The 12,573-nt window shown below is 43.4% G+C and overlaps 1 protein-coding gene across 1 annotated transcript in view; it reads left to right on the top strand.

Annotated features, from left to right (window-relative positions):
• The first annotated feature begins 226 nt into the window (after positions 1-226).
• The window catches only part of TMEM200A (transmembrane protein 200A), a 53,340-nt gene continuing 40,993 nt past the window's right edge, over positions 227-12,573 (top strand). The window contains exon 1 of the mRNA XM_038133012.1: positions 227-1,147. The gene's annotated coding sequence lies outside the window, so the exon portion shown is untranslated. The remainder of the gene's footprint in view (positions 1,148-12,573) is intronic.

Below are 12,573 nucleotides of genomic sequence, written 5' to 3' on the forward strand. Positions count from 1 at the left end.
GCACCCGCTGCGCTCCGCACCGTCAGGAAAGACCGACCCCGCCGAGAAAGGCGGATTCCCACCCCAGGCACGCCCGCGACACCGTGACAGGCACCCCCGCGCTCCCCTCCCGCGCTGCCGCCCCGGCCGCCCCGCCGGTGACTCCTCCCTCGCGGCCGCGGCCCCTGAGCCCGGCGGGGCGGAACCGGGCGCGCTACAAATCCGCCGCTCCGGCGGGGCTGCCGGCAGAGCGGCCCGGGGAGGTCCCGCACCGGAGGCGCTCCGGCCGGCTGGTCCCGGCGGGAGCGGGGCGCGGCTGCCCGCGCTCTCCCTCGGGGGGAGCCGGCAAACTTCCCCGGGGGCGGGAGGGAGAGAAAGAGCCGCGTTCCGGTCCCGCGGCTCAGTCCGCCCCTTTCCCCGCTGCCGTCCCGTCCCGGGCGCTGCCTGCGGCCAGACTTGCCGAGCGCCCGCCGGGCTGGTTCCGGCTGCCTCCCGTCGCCGCGACTGGCGAGCGGGCTGGCTGCCCGCCTCCGCCTCGTCCCGTGGGGAGCGGAGGGAAACCAGGGGGTCGTTTCCATAGAGATGGGGCCGGAGTGAAACTTTGCTGCGGGCGGACGGCGAGGGCTGAGCCCAGACGGCGCTGAGCGGAGCGGTGGGGCCGGCTTTGAGAGCGGGCTCCGTCCCCTTCCACCTCCCCCGCAGCGCCGCCGGGGGCGAGCGCCGCCCGGGCACCCTGCTGAGGAGCCGGGAAAGTTTTGCTCCGCGGAGCCGCCACCCGCCCACGCCCCCCTGGGCGGCTGCTTGGCGGCCGTTCCCCCGCGGCGGCTCCCGCGGAGCGCTGCTATGGCACCCGCCCGTCGCCGCGGGGCGAGCAGGGGGAGGCCGCCTCCGGCTGGCCGTGCGCTGGCGGCGGGGGGGCGCGCAGCCCCCGGGCGGCGGGCGTCCTCCTCCGGCCGGCAGTGACCGCCCCGGCCCCGCTCCTGCCTGCTCGCCATGCCTGCCCGCGCCCGCCTCTCGCCGAGCACGGTGCCGGGGAAGGGCGAGGGGAGCCGCCGCCCTGTCACTCCCTGAGCCAGCCGCCGCCTCACCGGAGAAGCCCCGTGTCTGACGGGCACGGCGCAGCTCCGCTGCTCCGGGAGGGCTGCGGGCACCTCGCACCTCCCCACAGGTAAGCGGCGAGGCGAGTGGGGGTCAGTCTGGTAGGGGTCTGCCTCTCGCCCCCGAACTTCAACCCGCCCGCAGCTGTCACCTCTCCTCGGGAGTGCAGGGGCTGCGCCATGCGCGTTCCTGCCGGTGGCTGGGGGTACGGGGAGACGCGCCCCTGCCCTCGGCGGTGAGGGGCAGGGAGGGAGCGGCACGGGTGGGTGGGTAGGTGGGTTTTTCCCTGCCAGAAATGGACTTTCTGCCTCCCGAACGGAGCGGGCTGGCGTGCCGGCGGCTGCCGCGCTCCGCGCAGCTGCTACACACCCTCTTTTGTCTGCGCTGGGTCCGAAATACTTTAGTGCTGCCGTCGCCTACCCCGCCGTCGGGATCCCGGCTCGGCACTGCCCCGCCGGGGGCTGCCCCCGGGCTGCGCCCCCCGTGCCGCTCCCGACCAGGCGAGTTGCCCCATTGCCTTTATTTTTCACGGGAGCTGGGCTTCCCTAACCTTTGTTTGCGGGGAAAATGGTGGTGTGCTGGTTATCTGAAAGGATGAGAGACAGATGGGGATGACAAGGGGGTTGCCTTATTCCCTTGCGTGCGAATGTAACTCAGTGCTAAATAAATCGCTCACTGGGTAGACATAATCTTACTAGTGAGACAGACTTTGAAACAAAAGTACTGCGAACAGCTCGGGTGCATGGCAGATACTCCTGATATCCTGCTAACATAAACATCGTTAGTGTTTGCGCTTGAATTCAATACATGTGCAGCTGTTGTGCCGATCTGGAATTGCAGTAGCTGTATCTACTTGACACTTAATAGTCTTTTGTGTGCAGTAGTTATGAAAAATAATACGGATTTTATTGTTCAAAGGCGAAAGTACCCAGACAAAAGTATTCCTTTAGTGTAGCATTCTGTGTAACGTGAACTACAAAATAACCTGTAGCAATGTAGTGGACTTGCACTTCATAATGCTCTTAGGACGTGAAGACTATATTGCTCAATAAAATTCTGTCAGCAGAGGTTTCTCTGGCTTTTCTTGATGCTAGATCAATACATTAGCAACTATTCTGTTATTTTTCTCTAAGTAGATGGTGTATGCAATCTATGTGATGGAAACCCAGTGTCCAGATAGGAAGAAGCAGTGCTTTTTTTTTTTTCTTTTTTTTTCCCCTTCCTTATTGTAGTTTTGGTGCTGCTTTGTAGAAAGTCTGAAAAAAAACTTCCCAACATTTAAACTAGAAAATTATATTTCCGTTGTATGTAACTGAAGTTCTGTAATGATGAAGCTAAAGGGTCATTCAGGTTTGGAATGGTTTAGTGTACTTTTGTTGCCAGGAAATGTACTTCTAGATAAATACTTGTTAGAAGATAATTATAAGATAATTTTTAGTAATTCAAAACATGAGTTGCAATTAGGTGTTTTGTCCTGAAAATAGAAAAACACACTCATGGATAAAGATATGAGGTACTTAACTAGTAATTTGGGAAATAAAATCGTATATAATTTATATTTTGTTGGCATAGAAACATTTTATTTGTTGCTCCTTGGTTGGATTGCAACAATGATCCAAATGAAAATTGGACTACTGATGCAATCGTTCAACACGGTAGAATTATTTTATTTGATGTACAGAAATGGTTTTGCTCAATATAACCTCACTGGAATTCATTTTTATTGAAGCTCTGTAATCAGATTTTAAAAAGTGGGCTGTTGGAATCTAATCCTGTGAAGTATGGACTAAGCAAGCCCTGCTCTGACAAAGGACTGAAAAGTTTGCTCACTCTCAAGCAGGTATGCTGTTCTGGCTTCATCCCTAATGATCATCCAAGGTCTGAGTTTGTTGCACATGGCAGTAGGTCCTGGTAACTTCAGTGAAACTCTTCATTGTTTTAACTGCACCGCTGGACCTGCCCTGCACCAAGCCCTCTCTCAGTGTGTTCTGCCTTGTGTTCTGCCTCTGCTTCCCTGAATGCTGGATCTACAACACAAAATACCTGTGTTGTGTGCAGGTGCTCACTCAGCCGCATCTCATGGGTTGTATATTCTCTGCTGGCCATCACCTCTCGGGGCGAAAGGGGAAAATACAAAGTGAAAATTAGTTAAGGAGTGAAGTACATCAGTGCGACAGCAGGAGGAGACTGCTACTTCTTGTGTTTTGTTCAGTAGATTTTAGGAGCCAGAAATCTGAAATGCTAAAAAAATCAGTGAAAACTCCCACTAAAATTACTGAACAGACAAAGTTATGATATAAAATTATGAAACCTGTTGTCATAAATAGTTACCCATTTTTTTAAAATTAATGGTAGAATCCTCAGTCTTGTCTGTAATAGTGGTAGAGATCGTAGTAGAAGGGGAACTTTGTGTCCTAGCTAGTGATGATGCCTCAGTTTGATTTGGTGCCACTGTGCCTTTATAAACAGATCAGTTACTTGTAATCTCCATGCTTGGTCTCATGATACTGGAACAAAGAGGCAATTCCAAATAATCTTCTAGTTGCAACATAGGAGAGTAATGTAGGAAGATGTCAACCTAAAGGCATAGGTGTCTTAGGCCAGTTTAGACACCTTAAGGTGTTTCTGACCTCTGTATGAGGCTGGTAAACAGAGTCTAAGGAAAGCACTTCTGGAAAGGTGGCTGAAAACCATGTAGAATGCTATTGTTTGTATTACAGTTCCCTGATAAAAGCCTTTAAGAAGACCAGTCTATTCTCTGAAATATTGTTAAAGATTCTGGTGTTGCTTTATGATGGATACAGGAAAAAAATCCCTAACTGTCAGGATTTAGGGAGGACCATTCTCAGGTGGCCATTTATCAGCAGAATCTTTGTATTGCTTCCTGTGCTTCTAACTGCCTTTGAGTAACTCAAGGGTACTAAGAAACAGTTGAGGAGTAAAAAATCTTTCTAGAGAGGTTGCATATGCTCTCCAAGCCTACTAGAAGTAAATGGAAATTGCAAGTAGTGCTTGAGTTTGTGCTCTAGGTTTAGGTAGCACATTAGTTGTACAACAAACAAAAAACACTGTACAGGAAAAGTTTCTGGTTTTCTTCTTTACTGGGTAAAACATAAGAACCTACTTACCCAGAGATTGTGTGGGTTAAGTGGACTGTTGACTGCATGGAAGGGTGAAATGCTAACAACATAATTGAATTAAACTACTGAGCAGATGTTTTACGCTGCTGTTGCTCTGCCCACTAGTTTTACTAGCTCCTCAGTGTCCACTGTTTGTGGAGTGTGAGAATAAGCACTGTTCTAAACTTTCATGCTGGGGCTTCAGTCTAGCTCTAAAGCAAGATGTTGTTACTCTATTCCATCATTAACTATTTCCACATCAGACAGTTCAGTACAAGGTGCACATGTATATATGTAACTGCTCTTCAAATAGGTGAATCTTGCCAGAGGGAGCCCAAGTGACCTGATGACAGAATTTGTACTGAAATACTGACATTACATTGATCTCTTAGTGTAAATGAAATTACATTTTCCTTACTGAACTTTCTTACATGATCATAGTTACCTGATTCATAGATGCCTTTTAAAAATCAAGTTTTTCTTTTTTTTGTACAGCTAGCCAAATGGGATGGATAACCTGTAGTATAGAGCTACTTGAAGCCTTTTATCTGCAGCAGGAGCAGAACATGCTTGCGGTGATTTAAAAATATTTCTATGTCCAGAAGACCTGAGAAAGGATGTTTATTCGCAGTAATTTCCTATATCCATCAGTGTTTCTAGCTGGGGATAGTTATTATTCCTTTTTCTGCATGTTTTAGTACCTAAAAAAGTGTGACGGGGTGGTGCAAAGCCACCTAACCAAAACTAGGCATCTGAGGAGCATTGCAAATGAAATGTAATGATACAGCAGAGATTTTCAGGAAAAACAGACTTGTGGAAAATAAAGCAATAAACTACCTTTTTGTGTATAAAGATTCTGAAAGGTCTTAAGGGAAATGTAAATGGTCTTATGTAAATGTAAATCTCTTGTCTGTCTATATCAACATCTTATCATTTATATACCACTGGAATTGTTCCTTCTGTTGGAAGTGTGACCATTTTCCTCCAAGTGAAATAAGTAGAAATGAAGGAGATATTTCTCTAAATTGTCTTTTAATTTTTCCTCACTAAGCTGAATGATGAAGCTCTTAATGAATCAGGAAAAACAAGATTTTGTCACTTCAATGGAGAACGCTTTAGATACACTCAATAATCTCAAGGGATGTAAAATATAATGTAGGTTACTTTTCATAGGAACTAGTTTAAAGACAAAGAAGCAAAGAGGAAGAATCCCTTTTTATATGAATTCGTTTTTCCTAGTTGCTGTTTCACAGATGCAGTTGGGCTGAGCATCCCAGTGTTGTGGTTTTAAAATCCATTGATAAAAGTGCTGAAATTTGAGTCAGTTGAAACTACATTCATGCTGACTGTGAAATGGGAAGGACATTTTCCGACAAAGCATTGATACAGTTGGATGCTAATTGCCTACCAGTCCTGACAATTGGTTAGTTTCACTAAATTCTTTAAGCAGTAGAAGTTTGGGCTTTGATACCTATAAATCTGTAGCATTAGCTTAGAGGGTGAATGTGATATCAAACCAAGTTTTTTAGAGCTTTTCAATAGTAGTCATACTTCTTTTTTCTAATAAAGGGACATTCCAAAAGTAATTTTCTGTCGATTTAAACTACCATAAAAGCACATTAATTAGAAGCCTGTTATAAATGTCACTTAGAATGTTGAATTTGGTGTCATAGTGGTAACAGTAATATAGGGGTTTTTTTCACATTCTCCATCCAAATGTGTGAATAAATCGCTCTGCTTATCTGTAATCAGTTGCACATTGTTGAAGAATGTGTTTGTATCTAGTTAATTTTATCACTTCCATTTTGTTATGTATTAAATGAGGGAAAAGTGCTATTATTTGTCCATCCATCTGGTGTAAAATCGTTGCTCAAAATCCTGTCATTTTCTTTCCTTTGGGTAATTCAAAGTAACAAAGGCATATCACATCATATGTGATGTACATATGAGATGTGCAACTTTATTCCTTCATAAGGAGGGATGGAAGCAGCCTTGTGTTTTGGGGCAGCATTTTACTGCAGCAAACAAGCTTTCCCAAGGGTTGGTCCTTGGATCACACAGGGTGTACATAACAGCTGCTCTAGCTGCTGTCTTTTGCATGATCTTGTGCTAGACAAACTTGGTGCATAAAGTGTGAGGCAGCCCTCTGCTTGGAAAAAGGGACACACTCTGTAAGTGTGCTTTCTTGACATGGATGTCATGGTGGGGTCAACTGAATAAACCTGATGCAGTTTGAGATTTGGCAGAGGTGTGCGTCTTGCTTTAAGTTATTGCATATTTAACAGTTGGCTTGTTTCACCTGAGGTGTGACTATTATTTTTGTAGGAAGAAGTTAGATGACAGAAAACAGACAAAAAAAACCCCAAACAAACCAAAACTAACCCAAGGAAGAAAGTAGGAGAGGGAGAAGGGAAGGGAGAACAAAGAGCAAAACACAAAATGGAAATACTGAAGATAGAAAAATAACGAAGGCAGAAAAAGGATGAGATATAGTAAATTGCATTTCTAAAGAGAAATTATGCTACATCCAGTGTTACAAATGAAAAGAAACTCAAATAACGGAGATTAGAATAAAAGATGTGATGGTATTTCTTTTTTGAAGCATCTCATGGAAAATCAGACTGGAAAATGGAGAAATTAATTCTTGTCTCACTGAGATGCATTTTAACTATCTTTGTTGTGTAGCAAGCAAACTGTTCTGCAAAAATGATGTTAAACACTTCTTCTGGAAGATACACTGTAAGTAAATCAGTTCAGACAGACACAAGAAAGCGTGCTAAGAAGGATAGTTTGCTTCACAAAGATAGAAACTGCTTTTTGAAGTACTTGAAAGTTAGGTGAACTGTTGTTTTCATTTTCAAGCAGACTAATACTCTAAACCCAAAAGTTATCACGATGTTGTTCTATGTAATTTATCATTGTCTCACAGAAGGCCAGTGAGCGCAGTAAGTACCATGAGAGCGTCCTTCAAACGCTGATAATTAACTGGTATTTATTGTGAATACTTAGCTACCCTACTTGCACAGATTTTTCTTCCTGATATGTTTTTGCTATAACTGTGTAAAGAAACTAATTAAACCAAGACATGTTTTATGGCCATGAGGTCAGCCAGAGTGGTCTGGCTCTGTGTGGGTGTTAAACCATCTTTCAGATGGTTGTATCCAAATTGACTGCATAGAAAGAGCTTCTGGACTGAACCAGCTAAGTGCCTGAGAGTGTGCTAGCTGACCTCAACCATAAATGTCCCTGACATCCTTGTGATAGTGTGAAAGAGACATGGTGAGTCCCTGAGCCAGTGGCTAGGGACACCAGCCAGTACTGAGCATGAGATCCATTACTTGTTAGAATGTTTTTCCATCTCAGCCAAAAACTATCCTACTACAATGATCCTAATATACACAGATTTTAAATAGAATTAGTGTGTTGAAAGCTATATTTGGAAGACATTGTCTGCTTTAATTGTGTTAAAGAAGTCTGATGTCAGTTTGCTATCACACTAGTAACTTTAGAAATATAGAAAATGGAATTTGGAACATTGCTTGGATACACAGAATTTGTGGATGTAGTGGAACAACATACAATGACACCAAGAGAGTGGCCACCTTGTGGCAGAGAAGGCCAACAGAATCCTGGGGTCCATTAGGAAGAGCACTGCCAGCAGGACAAGGGAGGGGATCCTGCTCCTCTACTCAGCTCTGGTGAGGCCTAGTGGGGAGTTCTGTGTTCCTCAGTACCGGAGAGACATGGAGCCCCTGGAGCATGTCAAGCTGTGAGGATGGCTGGGGACAGGAGCATCTCTCTTTTGAAGAAGGGCTGAGGGGGCTGGGCCTGTTTGGCCTTGAGAAGAGGCGACTGGGAAGGGACTTCATCAAAGTGTATAAATATCTAAAGTGTGATGCCAAGAGGATGGAACCAGGCTCTGCTTGGTGGTGCACACCACTAGGATGAGAGGCAATGGATGGAAACTGATGCACAGGAACTTCCAGCTGAATACGAGAAAGAATTTCTTTACTGTGCAGTGACTGTGCTGGAATGGATTGCCCAGAGGATGTGGAGTCTCCCTCACTAGAGATACTGAAGAACTGTCTGGACACAATCCTATGCCGTATTCTCCTGCTTGAGAAAAGAGGTTGGACCAGATGACCTACTGTGGTCACTTCCAACTTCACTGATACTGTGACCATACTCCCAAATGGATTACAAGAGATTGCCAAACAAGCGCAAAACTTACACACCAAATAAACGTCTAGCTGACAGTTTCTTAATGTCACATTTATTTGCCTGGTAATAATAGCCTGTACAGAAATGGCTAGCAGATATTAATAATAAGCATCCAGAGGCCTAACAGACTCTTCTTGGGAAATCCTGTCTTGCCTGTTAATACAGTTTATAGACTTCAGAGCAGTAGAATCACTTTGCATTAATTCAGTGCCAAAGTGCTTTCCCCAAACCCTTCCTATGACCCCTACAAAGTATTTGCTTTGCTCTTTGCCAGGAAGACATTTCTTCTCAAATTACTTTGCAGACACCTATTCTGAATTTATTGCCATTCTTTTGCTAATTCAATATTGTTCTCCTAGGACGTGGCCTCATTAACTGGTGCCCACGGTGGAATATCTGCATACATTGCTGGAACATAGTTCAATAGACTATATTATATTAGAAAGACACGGGTCCAATCCAAGCCTGCAACCAGTATGCATACCAATTAAATTACACACAGAAGCGTTTACTGATTAAGGACAAGCAATGCTGTGTTTTGCAGAATGCCAGTTTGTAATTTTTATTGTCGTACTGGCCATACATTTGAAATGGTAATGAAAAGAGGTTATAGCTGAGACCATAGTTCTTTTTTATTTAAGTTCTTAATCTCGTGAACTTTTAAGTTCAGTTAGATTTGTGTTTGGTTGGTTGGTTTTTCCCTGTGAAATTTGGAGATTATGACTAGCTGGCATTACATATATTATATAATTCCTATTAAAAATGTACTATTATCACAGAATCAGATTTAGACTATGAGAGACTGGGCCCAAATGAAGTAGTATAGCTTTCTGTTAATGTTTTGTTGTGCAGCTTTTATCGCATGCTGTGTGATTATGGGTTAGGAAAAAATTCTCCACTGAAAGGGTTGCCAAGCATTGTAACAGGCTGCCAGGGGAAGTAGTTGAGTCACCATCCCTGGAGGTACTTAAAAAGCATGTCAGTGTGGCATGTAGAAACATGGTCTAGTGGTGGACTTGGAAATCAGCACTAAGGTAACAGTTGGACTCACAATCTCTGTGGTCTTCTCCAAGCTAAGTGATTCTCTGACTTCATGACACGTGACCATTGTGGTTTCTCCTACTTTCTCCAAAGAATTTTGAGAGTACCTAATCTTTGCTTTTACATCCATTTTTATCAGTGTGCCTATTACCAAGTATTTACCCTGTGTTAAGGAAGGCAAACTCCAAAGGAAGAACGTAGAGTCGAAAGCAGTCCGTGTGAGCCTTAGTCTCTGCAGTTCTTCCTTCTAGAGTTTAGCCCTAGACTCAGGGAAAAACTCTTTATCCCTTTTACAGAATATTCTAATTGTTACTAGGCAAAATTTGATTCTGACTAAGGTTTGTCATCTTAGTTTTCAGGTTTGTGCTTAGGAGGTAATTTTCAGCTGAGAATGTTGAGTGCTTGGGAAATGGGCCTAACACATTGCTTAAAACTGCTTAAAAAGCCAAGATCAGCATCATCCTCAGGTTAAATATGGCTTTGTTAAACCTTGTGACTAAAGAGATGGGCTCCAGAATTCAATTTTGAGCTTTTTTCCTAATGTAGTTTTTCTCACAGTTGAAGAAGCATTTACTGGGGAAATGGGGAGGAAAAAGAAGGAAAATACAAAAGGTCTGAATTCAGATGGGGAAAGTGAGAGAGTCTGGTTAAACCAGTCTGAAATTCAGAAGGCCCCTGGAGAGTGTGCTGGTGTTATGGAAATTTGGATTGGAAGACTTTTCTGATGAGTCATGTGCTCTGAAATTAGTTGAGAATGTTGCCCTTTCAACAGTAAGACTGCGCTTGGGAATATCCATATTTCCAAAAGTATATGGCTGAAAGTCTTCTAGGACTCAGAGGCTTGTGGCTTCTTAGGTTAGACCTAAAGCTTGAAGGTCTGAGTAATGTTTATTATGTGAGTTCTTTGATTTCTTTATATTAGTAGTCTCATTGTTGTGCTTAATCACATACATTTGATTCAGTTACAGGCATTCAGTAGCTGTATGCTCTAGCAGAAAACTCACACAAATTGACACAGTTTATTATACTTTGGTAAAAATTGTAGGTAAACAACTGTAGGTGAATTTTCATTCCTTGACAATTGCAGGACTGTGAAATAATGGTACTAGGAAGGCAGAATGTAGATAGATGAATAGGTCAGTAGTACAGCAACAAGCACAAACATCAATTATTCTCTAGTGACAAGACTGTAATTTTTGCAAATAATATACTTAGGTAGTAGGGAGGCTCTTATCTGAGTGACTGGAAGAAGTGGGTCTTATGTGTGGCCAGAAGTATGTGTGGCATTAATATCATAACACTGCTTTCCTTCATGTCTTACAGTAAATCCTCAAGGAATGATGAGGCCAGGTGTTTGCATTTGCCAAGGTTAGCAATTTAGAAGAGAAGAAACAGAGTAGAAGTAATGCTTAGGTCTTCAGCAGTGACAGCAGAGGCTTTGTCGGAGCAGTTAAAGGGCCTTAGAAAGGGGTCTGATCTGTTGTGCCTGCTGTTCTCCAGAGGTTTGTAGCTTTAGAACTCTTTGCTAACACTCAACTTAGAAGCTTCTCTTCAGCAACTGCATTGCTCTGAAAGATTATCCTTGGCATGGTCATATATGGTCATATGCATGTTTGTACTGCTTCTTATCTTCCTTTTCACCTTGTTTCTGCCTTTTAGACTGTGAGGTACTGTGGCTGATGTGCTGTGGGTAGTGTAGCCTGGGGGGGAAGGGGGTGTTCCAGCCATGCTCCAGCCTACATACTCTGATTCACGATATGGAAGGTAGACAGAGGGTCTGCAGGATCGGATATTCACAGAGGTTGTTAAGATAAGCATGAGGTTCAGGTTTTCAAGATTTTTTATCTAGATCTTGAGGCAGTTTGTTTTTTTAAAAGCTGATATTTTGAGCGCGTAATCATATGGACCTTGAAGTTAAGGTACTGGGCAGGTTTCTACAATTCCTGTGCCTAAAATCTCATCTTGGTAGGAAATTACCTTCTCAGACAGCAACGTCCATGAGAGGATGAGACAGAAAATGTCTACAGATCTTACTGTATACATTTCTTACTGTTTTAGATATTGTGAGGTTTTCCTTAAAAATGTTGGTCAAAACAATAGAGGTAGTTGGAAAAGTGTTTAAAATCACTTTCACGTACATTGCATGTAAAACCATGTGGCTGTGATTAAACAAGCTCATTGTGTGCAAAGGCTAGGGGATGACTGTTGCTGAGCATAACTTGTTTTAAACAGATTTTTCAGAAGGATTATCAGTCATCATGATCAGACTGTAAAAACAGAAAATGTGAGCTGCAGCAGAGATCTGAAAAACAGACAGAAAAATGATCCTGGATTCCATCAAAACCCAAAAGATTATACAACTTCATGTTACAGCTTTGGGAGAATGATAAAAGTGAAGTTGATGAATGGCTTCTGTTAATAATTTTGTATTTGGCTTGTGTTTTAGTTTTCAGGATTCTTTATTGTAAAACTTTTTTATTGCTCATTCTTGATATGGATTTTGTTTGTTTTTACAGAGACAGACTGCATATTTATAGTGCAGTAACTCTCCACATTCTGTCTGGATAGCTCTTGAAGAAGGAGCATGGAAAAAGCATGACTGTGTAGACAAGATAGTATTGCATTATTTGAATGTTTGTCTGAATCGAATGGGGCTCTTCTGGCTGATATGACAATAATTTCTGTTTTCCTCAAGCAAACCTGCGTTTTCCATATATGAGTGTGTATGTATGTTTGTGTGTGGCTGTGTGTATCTATATCTATCTATATCTTGGGACAAGACTGGGGAATTTCTGCAACTATTACTCCTCTCTTCATTAAAAAAAAAAAAAAAAAAAAGTCAGGTAGTGGATTTGCTTCATATGGAGCCCTGTAGGCCCTGGTTTTCTTTTTTGCTTCAAAGAATAATTGCAGAAGCGCCTTAATGCTGTAGCCCTACTTTATGGTGTGATCCCAAGCCACTCCTGTATTGTATAGATGTAGACAGGATAACCAGAATGTAGTAAAACGTAACAATCTCATGGATATGGTGTTATGTGTAAGGTGTGTGAAACAGCCCTTTAAATCCTTCAGGTTTTTTGTGTCCATGCAATGCTCTCTCCTTTCTTTGTAGTGT

This window comes from Motacilla alba, chromosome 3, assembly GCF_015832195.1.
Source record: "Motacilla alba alba isolate MOTALB_02 chromosome 3, Motacilla_alba_V1.0_pri, whole genome shotgun sequence".
Classification (NCBI taxonomy): Eukaryota; Metazoa; Chordata; class Aves; order Passeriformes; family Motacillidae; genus Motacilla; species Motacilla alba.